Here is a 14,841-nt window from a genome sequence, read left to right on the forward strand (position 1 = left end):
TGACTACTCTTTTGGACTTGCCCTTTTCAATAAAGCCTTATATCTCTATCCGTGCTTGTCTTCTCCCTGCCCAGTCATGACAACCAGTGACCAAAAGCTCTGTGATAAATGAATTTTTAAAATAAAACACGTTTTAAATGTAGTATAACATTAATGACATAAAAAGTAAACATGAACCTGTTTCACATAAATTCCTGAATTAAAACTCTTAAAAATATTGTGCTATATAAAAATAGTTTATCAAATGTTGAGAACTGGTTTTGTGATGAGCTGTTTTACAGACGCAGAGCGACTATGAAACGGTAAAAGAAGAAAAATCAGAGACTCCTAAGAGAAAAGTGTTATTTAATCTGTCAACTGTGTAAATGTACATACCAACTTTTGGAGCTGTGCCTGATATTTTAAGCCTCTTTTTAAGCCCTGTAACCTTTGTGACATGGTTTCATACTCCAAATGGAGAATGACCCAGGAATATATAAGCCAACTTTACTAATATAAGTAATCAATTCCTTTGATTGATGAACAAATACATATTTGACCAGATTTTATGAACAAGATCAGTTATGGGATTGAAAATATGTTGCTTGAGTAGATTCTGTGGGAATTTGCCATGGACACCACTATGCAATGTAAAAGGATGCCCTCCATCGCCATATCTCACACTGTAAAATTTGTCAATAAATTAGTTCATCCTAATTTGCTTTAAATGTGGTAAGAAGCAACTTCAACCGTTTTGTTCAGGATATGGTCCGGATACAAGTCTTATTAATGAGCAGGTATAAATGGGGTCCAAGATAAAGCCTACAGTGTGAAAAATATATAAAGCCATACCTGCTTTTCACTCCAGGTAATCATATCAAATCAAATCAAATTTATTTGTAGCGCATTTTACAACTGATGTTGTCACAAAGAACCTTTACAGAATTCCTGAAAAGACAAAGTTTTAACAAGAATGTAAAAACCCCCAGGTGACCAAGCCAGGGGCAACAGTGGCAAGGAAAACTCCCTCAGAGCTGAGGAAGAAACCTAGGGAGAAACCAAGGCTCACGAGGGGGGGGGGGGGGGGGGGGGTATTATTAGTAGTATTAGTAGCAGTAATAGCTAGGAGTCCATGAAAACTTCAATGTAGAGTGGGCAGCTAGTCCAAAGCAGGTGGTGGTAGCTGGGGCGTGGGCAGCTGGTCTGAAGCGGGTAGGTCATTCCACATCAACTGTCATTCCACCTTCTCTCTCAAGAATGATGAAACGGAGATGAGAGTGCTGCAAGAACACCTCCTGCGGAAAGAGTAAACGTGGGGTTTGACTGTGGATGGAGGTAGAAAAAAGGTCAATAAGGCATAAAATCTGAAAGTCACAAATTTTATTGATTACAGCCTTTGTATCCCATATGTCTCTCTGATTAGATGAAATATCTGGTATCAATGTCTCGATTTGTCCTCTAATCAACAGGTAATCTGTACCTGTGCATGTAAATGGGTTTTAAAATAAGAAAAATCTGAAAAACTAAATTCACATAGTTAACAAGCAATGGAAGCTCATACCCCTCAATTAGCATCATGCTAAGTGCGTGCTTAAATCATCGCAACTCTGTATCAAGTAATATCTAACAGACTTGCTTATGTTCTTTCTGAGATTCTATTGTCTATACAGTCATTTAATAATAATAATAATAATGATAAGAAGAATAATGATTTTATTTATATAGCAATTTTCATGCTGGTGACAGCTTAAAGTGCTTTACAGACAGGTGATGAAACAGTTATAGAAGAGATCATTAGTATTTAAGTAGAATCAGAAGAAAAAGCATATGCTTAAATTACAAAATAAAAACCACGAGACATTCAGTTTTAGTTACATCCTAATTTAAAGAGATATGTTTTTAGCTGCTTCTTAAAAGTGAGCACTGAGCTTGACTGTCTAATAAAAGGTGAAATTGAGTCCCACAGTTTAGAGGCAGAATAACTGAACGAGTCTCTCCATGTTTTCTGTACAGAGGATGTCTGTAGAAGGCCACTATCTGCAGATCTTAGATTACGTGCTGGAACATAAACAGACAGGCACTCTGTGATGTAAAGAGGTGCTGGGTTGTTTTGAGCTTTAAAGACTAGTAGCAGAACCTTGAAACCTATCCTGAATGATACAGGCAGCCAGTGCAGCTCTTATTAAACAGGAGTGACGTGATCTCTTTTTAAATTTTTGTTTTGGATCCACGCTGCTGCATTTTGTGTGAGTTGTAAGGGATGTGTAGTTTTCTTAGGACGTCCATTAAGAAGACTATTATGGTGATTAACTCTGCTGTAACAAATGCATGAACAAGTTTCTCTGCGTCGCTCTGAGAGAGAAAAGGCCAAACCGTAGCAATATTTCTTAAATGATAACAAGCTACTTTATTGACTGTGTTTACTTGCGGGATAAAACAGAGCTCAGAGTCTAAGATCACACCCAGATTTCATACTTCAGGTTTGGTATAAGAAGCTAAAGAACCAAGTTTCTCAAAAATCATTTTCTGTACCAACGATCAGTAATTCAGTTTTTTCATGATTTAATTGTAGAAAATTTTGTGACATCCACTGAGAAATATCTGACACACAGCTGGTTAGTCTGTCTACAGAGTTTTGATCTTCAGAAGGAATAGAAATGTATAGCTGGGTGTCGTCAGCATAGCTATGGATATGTATACTATGCTTTCTAATAACATCACCTAGAGGTAGCATGTACAAAGAGAAAAGGCCCTAAGACTTAACCTTTGGGGGACTCCACAAGAAATGGCAAATCATTTTCATGAATGGTTTCCAAGTGAAATCATGAACTATTTTATTAAGTGGTTGACACACTGCACACTAAATCCAGCTAAACAGGACTAATAGTGCTCTTTTTGAGCGAACTTGCAGTTGATCAGCTCTTAAAGATCTCAGAAAAGCATAGTGTGGTGTATTGTGATGGTATATTCACAATATGATAAAACATGATCATTGCTGATTAACAATATGGCACAAAATATAAAGCAACCGTGCAGTTTGTTGTAAGCACAGTATTGTTTGATAAGCACAGTCTAGAAGATCTAAGAAAAGACCCCTACAGCCAAACTAGACAAGGACAACACCAGCCCTCAACTGACCTTTTTTCTCTTGACCTCTTCAACAACAGACAAACTTCAAAGATCCCTGCGTTTCAATTAATTGAAAAGTCAGGGCTGTTTCTTTGGGCCAGCACAACAAAAGATCAAACATTGGAACATGTTTCACTCCACTACATTTCAAAGTCTAATATCTGACTTTTTCCTCTGCTACATTTTGAGAAATCTGTCATTCCTTTTGGTTTCGTAACGTCAAAACTAAAGAAGCACAAAGCAAGAGCACCAATCAGGGCACAGTGGTCACTTTGTTCTGAGCTTGTTTTGACCTGTTGGTCATACCGACCCAGTGCAGCACACGGTTCAACGTCAGCGCAGAAGCGTAAAATTTTGGGAGAATCTGTTCAACATAAATGATGAACTAACCTAACTTTGTGTAAATAGAGCACAATATAGAAATATGTCCACATATGCAGTCGTGACTGACGCGGCTTTTTACTGAATTTATACAAACACCATTTCATTTTATAGTAAATTATAGTATAGTAAATTAGTAAATTAGTTTGTAAATTATTGTAAATTAGTTTGTAAATTATAGTAAATTAGTTTGGGCTGGTTTATGTTTATGAACAGAGACCTACAGATCAACATAGTAAAGGAAACTCATTTGTGATGCTGAGTTTAAAGCCAGTCTTTATTAAACTTAAACTTGGAACTAAGTTGTAAATAAATCTTAAACTGAAACTTTGCTTGTTTGTAAAAGTGATTTCAGAGCCACTCGGTTCTCCCTGATGGAAACTGTTTACCTTCAGTGTTTTGTGCTTATGATCATTTTAATAGACGTCAGCGTCACTAATTAATGACGTTCTATTAAAAGACTGGTTTACCAAGAGAGACACTGGAGGATTTTCACCTGAAATGAGTTCATGAAGCGAGTCTTGTTATAAAAATGATAACAGGACATCAGAGCCAGAATTAATCTTTTAGTACTTTTACTTTTGATACTTAAGTACATTTGAAGGCAAATATTTTAGTACTTTTACTCAAGTGGAGGTCTAAAGGGAGGAACTTCTACTTTTACTGGACTTTTACCTTGGGTGTCTCTACTTTAACTCAAGTACATTGTTTGTGTACTTTGTCCACCACTGATATTCTAATAATTAACTTCATAGTATCTCTCTGACTTCTGAAAGCATGATGCTGCCTTTGGGTACTGGATGCCATTTTTAACAAATTTTTTTCTGCCTAAATGCCTTCCAGGTTGCTCTTAGCTCTGAAGAATCTTTGATCTGTGGCAAGACGTGCAAGGGGTTTAGTAATACATTGCTTCAAATCCATCAAGTGTCCTTCTTGGTGTCATCCAGAAATAAATGACACATATGTGATGTATTTGTTTGAAGCTGTTTGTCTATCACTGCGCTGAAATAAGGCATGACCCTGGGTCAAAAGTCTTCTATAAGTGAAAGATGAGCATTCTCCATAATTTCAATGACCTTTTGGCCTTGCAGGGCAGAAGGATTTGCTCGACGACACTCAGAGGACTGTGGTGACTGTATTAGTTCCCTCTTGGTACCTAAATCACTTTCATACCACTCACGCTCACATTCGCTTTCACGCGCTGAATGCTAACGATGTTGAGAAAAGAAATGCTCCTATCCTGTTTGTTTTATTCCTCCAACAGGAGAGAGAGCAGTGTGTTCTATTTTGGCTTCTTCTATTACTCATTATTGATGTTTTGACCTTTATGCATATTTATGATGAGCCGATCTGCATGCTTTCAAAGCGGCTCAACGTGGCGACTTTAAGCATTGCCGTGAAAGATAAAGGCATATCATTACTCACAATCTGCATACCTGAAGCTGAACAGCTCCGTGAACCTACCTTGACTTGTGTGGTTATGTCATTAAAGCAGGGCGGCTTTAAATAGAAATTCAACAAAAACAAGCAGAGCGAAGCAGCGGCTGGCAAACCCACGGCCAGCGTGCACGATGGGGGCTGGGATGACCTGACAATAAAACTCAAACAGTTGTATGGCTAAAGAAAAGACGTGTCCCCTACAAACTACAACCTACACTCACTGGCCACTCTATTAGGTACACAATAGCTTGTTAACATAAATAGCTAATCAGCCAATCACATGGCCGCAACTCAACGCATTTAGGCATGTAGAGGTGGTCAAGACAACTTGCTGAAGTGCAGACCGAGCATCAGAATGGGGAAGAAAGGGGATTTAAGTGACTTTGAACGTGGCGTGGTTGTTGGTGCCAGACGGGCTGGTCTGAGTATTTCAGAAACTGCTGATCTACTGGGATTTTCACACACAACCATCTCTAGGGTTTTCAGAGAATGGTCCAAAAAAGAGAAAATATCCAGTGAGCGGCAGTTGTGTGGACGAAAATGCCTTGTTGATGTGAGAGGTCAGAGGAGAATGGCCAGACTGGTTCGAGATGGTAGAAAGGCAACAGTAACTCAAATAACCAACCATAATCTCTGAGGAATGTTTCCAACACCTTGAATCAAGGCAGTTCTGAAGGCAAAAGGGGGTTCAACCTTTTACTAACCTAATAAACCTAATAAAGTACCTAATAAAGTGGCCGGTAAGTGTAAGTGTAATTTGGACGTGTTCACTGTGAGGTGGACTTGTGTTGCCAGCTATTTAGACATTAATGGCTGTGTGCTGAGTTCTTTTCAGAGGACAGTAAATATGCCCTGCTACATAAGCTGCACACTGAATACTTTAAGTTATATCCAAGTTTTATTTCTATAGTGTCGCCCCATGAAAAGATATAAAATATTTGCAAAAATGTGAGGGGCATACTCACTTTTGTAAAATACTGTATATGTATAAATTGTTTATTTATGTTATTGCATATGAACAGTATGACAAGACAACAATAACAGCTCTGGGTTTCTAAGAGTTTTTTGGCATTTGCACCAAATGAAGGCCCTGTGTGTAGTTTTCTGTGCTGCTATATTTACTCTGTTTAAGATGTTTGTGGTGTGTAATATTTCATCCTTGAAATTCCTCCATCTGAGTCAGCTAAACAGCAGTGAATAGCCAATGTTACCTGCTCACAGTGATATATATATGAGAGAGAGAGAGAGAGAGAGAGAGAGAGAGAGAGAGAGAGAGAGTGCTTGAAACACCCATCCAATTTATGAACAATAGCAGCACATTGGCAACCTGTACCTTCTGGTTCAGTCCTTTGTTTCTCAGTCCTGGTGCTGGAGTAGCCCTGCTCTGTGCATGAGAGCATTTCAGCATGAAGGGCTGTAGAGATGGCTGTTCTTGTACACCTGACTCAACTTATCAGCTCATCGCCAGGTTCTTCAAAAGGTTAAACTGTTTGTGTTACTGCTGGAAAGTTCAACTCATGGATGTTCCAACAGTGTGATTGGAAAAGTGTTGAATTTACATGTTGGCACTGATAAAAAAACATCATTAGTAGAACTGTGTACAGCGGCATGAAGCCATGTAAATGTTTTCAAAGAGATAGTATTACTGGAATAACAGCAGGGTGTTAGCCACTATTTTATCCACAGAATGTTTTGAACTCAAACTGATGGTTTTCATGGTTGTTGCCATGGTCAGTTTTGTTGCACATGAATAAACATACCTGCAGCCTGTTGCACCAGCTGAATGTAAGTTCAATTGTAGCCTAGTTTGAACGTACACAGCTTCAACATTAAAGATTAGGAACTAGTAGAATTGAGCAGGTTGAACATTGTTCCAGCATGCACTATGTTTCCAAAAGTATTCAGTCACCCATCCAAATAATTGAATTCAGGTATTCCATTCACTTCCATGGCCACAGGTGTATAAAACCAAGTCCCTAGGCCTGCAGACTGCTTCAACAAACATTAGTGAAAGAATGGGTCGTCTCAGAAGCTCAGTGAATTACAGCGTGGTGTCAGGATGCTACCTGTGCAACAAGTCCAGACGTCACCAACTTTCTGTAGAGTCGATCACTACAGACCTCTAAACTTCACGTGGGCTTCCATGGGCAAGCAGCTGCATCCAAGCCTTACATCACCAAGCACAATGCAAAGCATTGAGTGCAGGGGTGTAAAGCGCCACCACTGGACTCTACAGCAATGGAGACGTGTTTTCTGGAATGACCAATCACGCTTCTCTGTCTGGCAATCCAATGGACGAGTCTGGGTTTGGTGGTTGCCAGGAGAACGGGACTTGTCTGACTGCATTGTGCCAAGTGTAAAGTTTGGTGGAGGGGGGATGGAGACGGCCCCTTCCTGTTCCAACGTGACTGCGCACCAGTGCACAAAGCAGGTCCATAAAGACACGGATGAGCGAATTTGGTGTGGAAGAACTTGACTGGCCTGCACAGAGTCCTGACCTCAACCCGATAGAACGCTTTTGGGATGAATTAGAGTGGAGACTGTGAGCCAGGCCTTTTCATCCAACATCAGTGTCTGACCTCACAAATGTGCTTCAAAAAGTCAAAAATTCCCATAAACACACTCCTAACCCTTGTGGAAAGCTTTCCCAGAAGAGTTGAAGCTGTTATAGCTGCAAAGGGTGGGCCGACATCATATTAAACCCTATGGTCACTCAAGTTCATATGCGTGTGAAGGCAGACAAGTGAATACTTTTGGCAATATAGTGTAGCTTGGACAGATGGATGCATTGAGGACACCACTTTTAGTCCAATTGGCTCAAATTATAGAGGATGCAACATAGACCCAAATATGAAGATTGTAAATCATAACTAAAACTAAAATACTAGGATGGGCACAGTTTTGAAATTTTGCAAGGTTGCACAATCTAAACTGAGGTTTGCTCTTGACTTTTTCTCAGTGTCATGACTGGATGTTCTCTAGGTGAGTTGATGTGGAATGAACCCTTTGCAAGGTAAATCATTCTAAATGTAGACAACATATCTAAGATTGCTCATTATGAGATTGTTGTGAGAGTGTACTACAACAAAATATCTGTAAACAGCAAAGGCAAAACCTGTCAATTAAGAGTAAAAGTATGTTTTCTTAGTGATAGTAAAACATCTGTACAAGTACAGTCTTTTTTATATTTTTTATATTCTTTTTTATATTTAAATTTTTGCCATTTACTGTAATTCAGCAGTTTCACTAGTTCATCTGGACCTACAGTGATAATAAAATCATTTTTTTTTAAATCCCATAATAATCAGCATTGACCATTAAAATAAATGGAAATGTCTGTGAAATTAAAAGCAACCATGTGTTTTTGTAAATAGGCACTAGGTGGAAATTTGATGTAATAAACAAATAAATAAATAAACAAACAAACAAATTGGACTCTAATTTTGGACAGATGTTGAATTTTAGTTGAAAATGAAAATTGGGTCGATGTCAAAACACAACGTTGGCTTGACTTCAACCTCCAGTATTTGACAGACATTGCAATTTGGTTAGAAATCAAAGTTGTATATCCTGCCAAAAATCCACATTAGCTTGATGGAAATCTCCAGTGTTAGATAGACTATAAAATTTATTTGGAAATAAAAATTGAACAGACAATGTTGAGTTGACATAAAGCTCCGATGTTAGGCAGGGCGCAGCTGTAGCTGGACCTGGGGAGCATTTGGATGCCTTGCTCAAGGGCACTTCAGATCAGGGATTGAACTGGCAACCTTGCAATTAGCAGATAGTCCACTCTACCACCTGAGCTACAACTGCCCTAATCAAATCCCCTGGTCATGGAGTTGGTTGTGGACAAGCTATCGAGGAACAGCCATGACGACATTCAGAACTTAATCAGACATGGATATTTTCAAGAAGTCCAACATCTTCTTAATGTCAAATTGATGTTTAGTGCCTGCTGGACACATAAATACACTGCTGGACACATGTTATTTCTATAAAATAAAAACAACAGTATTGAAATATAGTATATATATGGTTTATTTACCCCATTTCCAAAAAAGCTGGGACGCTCTGCAGAATGTAAAAAAACAAAATTCAATGACGTGCAAATCATTTGAACCCTGTATTGCATTGAAAATAATACAAAGACAACAACTTAAATGTTGAAACTGAGAAATTTTATTGTTTTTTGGAAAATAAATGCTCATTTTGAATTTGATATTGACAAAACGTTCCAAAACAGTTGGGACAGAGGCCTGTTTACTACTGTGTTTCATCATCTCCTCTTTTAACAACATTCTGTAGGTGTTTTAGGAACTGCGGACACACTGCTGTAGTTTTGAAAATGAAATTTTTGCTTAATATAGGATTTCAGCTGGTCATCTGTTCGGAGTCTCCTTTGTCGTATTTTTCATTTAATAATGTGCAAAATGTTTGCAGTGGTGACGGGTCTGGACTGCAGGTAGGTCAGTTTAGCACCTGGACTCTTTTAATATGGAGCAATGCTTTTGTAATACATGTAGAATTCGGTTTTACATCATCTTGCTAAAATAATCAAGACCTTCCCTGAAAAAGACGTCATCTGGATGGCAGCATATGTTGCCAAAACCTGTATATATCATTCAGCATTAATGGTGCCTTCACAGATGTGTACACCACCCATGCCATGTGCAGTAATGCCCCCCTAAACCATCATGAATTAGCTAACTTTAACCCAGAGGACACCGTGTCCATGATTTCCAAAAAGAATTTCAAATGTTGATTCGTTGGAACACAGGACACTTTTCCACTTCCCCACAGTCCATTTTAAATGAACTCAGGCCCAGAGAAGGTGGCAACATTTCTGCATCCTGTTTAGATATGATTTCTTCTTTGCATTTAAGAGTTTTAAGTCGCATTAGCACTGTTTTCATAGACAGTGGTTTACAGAAGTGTTTCTGAGCCTATGCAGTGACTTCCACTACAGAATCATATCTATTTTTAATACAGTGCTATCTGAGGCCCAAAGATCACAGCCAACAAAAAAACTGTTTTATGGCCTTGTCTGTTGCATACAGAGATTATCTTGCATACACACTTCTGTGAAGATCTATTTTATGTTGAGAAATTGCACTATTTGATCGTGCAGTCTTTCACAGAGTGGTAAACCCCTCCTCATCTTTATTTCTGAAAGACTCGGACTCTCTGAGATGCTTTTTTTATACCCAATCGTGTTATTGACCTGTTGCCAAATCAACCACCAGCTGTGTTTTTTAAGCATTACACAACTTTACCAGCCTTTTGATGCTCTTGTTACAACGTTTTGAATGTGTTGCTGGCATGAAACTCAAAATGGGCTTATATTTTTCAAAGAACAATACATTTTCTCAGTTTCAACCTTTGATATGTTGCCTCTGAAGCATTTTCAATGTAATGCAGGGTTTAAATTATTTGCATTTTGTTGCATTTTTTCACAGCGTCCCAACCTTTTTAGAAAGTTTGGTCCTACAGACACCACAAAAGCCAGTCTATTGAAAATTACTGAACAGCTTGACATGGTTTGAGATAAGTGAATTATGATTTAGATAATCGAGCTTCTATTGCCTTTTAGCTATGCTATGCTCATACCTCCTGTACAAAAGTAAAGAAGCAAAGACACCAAACTAGTTTTGGCTGATTGACTACATAAAGTATAATGAGAGGTAAAACTGTATAAATTTGACTTTTCATCAGATTTTCACTGTAAATCTTACTCTTGTGTCAAGCCTGGTTTTTGAAGAAGTGTCTAAGTGGATTCCGGCTGACGTTTGTGGGCTCTGTAGGCCGCTGCGTCAGTTTAAAAAGGCCCTCTCACATCATGTCCGTCATTCATCACTGTCACGACAACGGGCAGTAGAATGTCCTTGGAGACACCGCAAAACGTTCATTTGAGTCGCGGTTAGGGACACATCCACCCGTCCGAGACATGTCCTTATCTGTTCGTTTCCAAAAATCCGACAGGACATCCAAAACCAGCCGCTAATACTTTTCCTTTGTGTGTGAGAAAGAGAGACAGATGACAGAAATGCCTTCCATCTATCTGACCTCTCAGACCGCAATGTAATATATTTATGAGGAATTAAACTTCAGAACAGCCCTTCATCCAAAACGCCACCTCACCTCCACCACTGCAGAAAAATGGAAAATTGAGTGTGGCATTAATCTGGAAAAGGAGAAAATGTAATAAACACTGAATCAGGAACTGTGACTGTATAACTCTAATCAAACTATCACGAGATGAATGTCACTGAGTAAAAAAACGATAGGCTTACTTTAATGGAACGTTTTTCAAAACAATTTTAAGTGTACTTTTTTGCAAAGCCTACTGTAGTTTGTTTGTGTAGCTTAGAATTTTCTAGATTTCTGCATAAATTTGACCTAAAACTTTTTACACAAGTCATGTACACTAATCTTAGATAAAAAGAACCAAATTAAACAAAAAGACAAAAAGTATTAGACTTGCTCATTTCTTTACTAAAGGAAAATGATCGAGTATTACATATTAAATAACCTTCATTAATCCCACAATGGGGAAATTCCAACTCTACATTTTACCCGTACGTGCAGTGAAACACTACATATACGCTAGTGAACACACACACACACACACACACTAGGGGGCAGTGAGCACACTTGCCCAGGGCAGTGGTTAGCCCTATCACCCAGGGAGCTCAAGGGCACTTCAATCACATACTGTCGGCTCAGGAGATTGAACCGGCAATCTTCTGGTCACAAGGCTGGTTCCCGAAGCTGCAGCCCACCACTGCCCCATTTGCCATATCTGTGAGTGGCGAAAGTATGTGAACCTTTAGGATTAGCAATTAATTTGAAGGTAATATTAGAGGAAACCCACCAGCATAACAGAGCTGAAGCAGTTTTGTATGGAGGGGCTAAAACTCCACCAAGCTGATGTTCAGGACTAATCAACAATTACAGAAAATGTTAAGTTACAGTTATCGTTACACAAGAGGGTCAAACTAGATACTGAAAACAAGGTTTGCATATTTTTACCACTCAAAGATTTGTAATATTGAATCATTTACCTCAAAAAATAAATAATAAATGACAATATTTTTGTGTCATTTTTATCTACTAACTTGCATGAAAATCAGATAAAGTTTTAGGCCAAATTTACCCTAAAATTCATATCCTCACCTTCTGATTCTGTGACGAATGTGTTCGCAATCCCCAATGGCACCCCACCTCCTCCCTGTTACTTAGTACTGTATAAGTCCTACCCCAGCTGTGAGGGCATCTGGCCTTCTGGCTACAGGCAGAAGCTGCCCAGAACTCCAGAGTTCAACCTCTCCCTCAATCAATCTTCCCTCATACTACTACCACCATGTTGAAGGCATGGTCTGAACTCACAACCTCAATTGTATCAGCTTGCTCATTCTCTGTAACTTAGCAGGTGATTTCCCACAAATAGGAGCTGATAGCCAGCTAGAAATAGCTTGTCATAGCAGGCCAAATGTCCACTTGTGTGGTCATTCTTCAACTTGCTGCCATGAGATCTGAACATTTCTTCAATTAATCAACTGTATGGTCTACAGTAGATGTTTTGGAGGTTCTTAAATATTGAGCTTACCTGCTTACAAGGGGAAAAATGTGAACAGGATTAGTATATTTTGAGAAAATACACACTGTTAGAAATAAAAGTTTTGTTCAGGTACATTCTTCATTCATCAAGGTACAGACGATGTAAATATTCTATCAAAGGTACAGCAGTGGTTTTAAGGTCCAATTGTTTTTCCAGGTGAAAAGTTTGTATTTGTACCTTTTCATGACCGAATGTTTTAGAACAGAACAGTAGAATAAAAGCCTGGAGGCGAGGCAGGGTGTGTGGAGTCAGTACAGCTTAGAACATATAATTTCTGTGGATTATGGTACAACTATGTTCCCTGACTAAAGGTGCTGAGATGTACCCTTGATGGGAAGCACACCAGTGACAGTGGCTATTTTTACATGTAAAGATTATTGCCAATTCGATTGAAAATATTCTGAATGCAGATCCAGACTGAGGTGTTTTTTCGCTTACAATTTGATGGGAAGTCTTCGTTTACATGCTCACTACAAATAATCCATGCAAAATGATGTGCATGCATAAAGAACCACTTAGAGTAAACATTAGCATGACAAATTAATTGCTTTAAAATGGCGTCAGACTCAGGAAAACGTCCTTCATGTGTCCTTATTAAAGAAGGCTGAGAGGAAGACGTCATGTTCTGAGACACATAAGCTGGACGTCCGTCCCACCACTGTCTTTTAAAGATCAGGGCATAAGCTTCATCTCCTCTGCAGACCAGTTTCTGCTCCTCCACGTTTAATGGTATAAACTCTCACTATGACGCGATGCACATGCAGAACAGACTTAAACTTTCCGATAGGGAATGTAATCAGATACAGCCATTTACACTGATATTATTCTTCTATTTAACGGATTATTTACAGGATTACCCACCTCGTTCAATTTTATTCCAAATGGCCTCAATCGGACTAGATTCCAATTGAGGTGTTTACATGGACGCATTCTATTCCAATTGAGCTATTAGTCAGATTATTAGGCTGCATGCAAACGTGGCTACAGACGTGATTTATTTCTGAGAGTGTAGGGTCAAAAGGCCTGGAAAATGGATTTTCAGTCATGAAGTAATTTTGAACCCATATCTATTAGCAGTTAAACATAATACTTAAGTCATAGTTCTAAACCTAATAGAACTTGTCGGGGCTAAGAGCAGTTTGGCCTTCGCTCCAAGTCTGAACATATGTGATATTACAGCTAATTTATTATAAGTTAGGTTTTTATTCTAAACTTATTCTCATCTCTTACGCAAAAGGGTCATAAAACTAAAAAGCATTCTGCAAAAAGTAAAAGAAAAAAGTAAAAACAAACTTCAGTCGATGAGTTCTTTTGGATGGAAGGAAAAGGCCCTCTTGATTTATTGAGCTTCAGGTGGCAAGATGGTTCCCGGACAACCAAATGCAAATATATCCCATTTCAGGGTGAGCCCTCCACCTTTTTTATATGTCCTTGAATCACCTTTTGGTTCCCATTACGTATTAGTTTAACAAGTCTTCTGGGAACCCTTATTTCCAACCACACTTACCATATATTTTTAAAACTTTTCTCAGCCTTTCTGTATGGAGTCATCCTGCCCTCCCCAAGGCCTTTGGTTGGGCACTTTCCTTATTAATCTGGCTCACAGGCCAGGTTTTGCCCGTCCGTATCATCCAGTCTTCTCATTTACAGCTCGCTTGTTTTCATATTTTTGCAGGCAGTGCTTCTCAGTCCTCCCAAACTCTAAAACCCCATCCAAAACCCCCTTTATAAAGCACACTGCCTGTGTCTGGGTCAGAAGTTCATTCTGTCACATACATACCATGTTAGGCCTGTTTTCTACTGAGGAGGTCTATCTGTCTCAGCTATACAACTATAACTTTATTTCAACAATTTTTATATGACTATCACTTATTTTAGTAATTTTAAATTAGTCATTTTTGAAGAAACTCTTATTAAAACTCCACAAAGTTTTTTTAAAAATCATAACCGAATAATTACTTGAAGTACTGCTTTGAAATTTTGCATATTTTTAATGGAAACATGTAATGTGACCATACAGGACCCAGGTGAGTTGGAATGTGGAATGGCCCAAATGATCATTTTTGCATTGTAGCTTAAAACAGTAGTTGCAGTGAGAATTTTGTCCATACATTTGTCCATTTTTATATTGAACCAGTGATTTGCAGAGCCTGCAAACAGCACACATGTGGAACTCTGCCACCACTCGATTAAAAACACCCGCAGAGCCATGGGGAAAGTTTTAATAGCTTAGGTATGAGAAGTATGCCTGAATAATCCACTCATGCTTTAATGCACTGATAAGATTACTC

This window comes from Pygocentrus nattereri, chromosome 7, assembly GCF_015220715.1.
Source record: "Pygocentrus nattereri isolate fPygNat1 chromosome 7, fPygNat1.pri, whole genome shotgun sequence".
Classification (NCBI taxonomy): domain Eukaryota; kingdom Metazoa; phylum Chordata; class Actinopteri; order Characiformes; family Serrasalmidae; genus Pygocentrus; species Pygocentrus nattereri.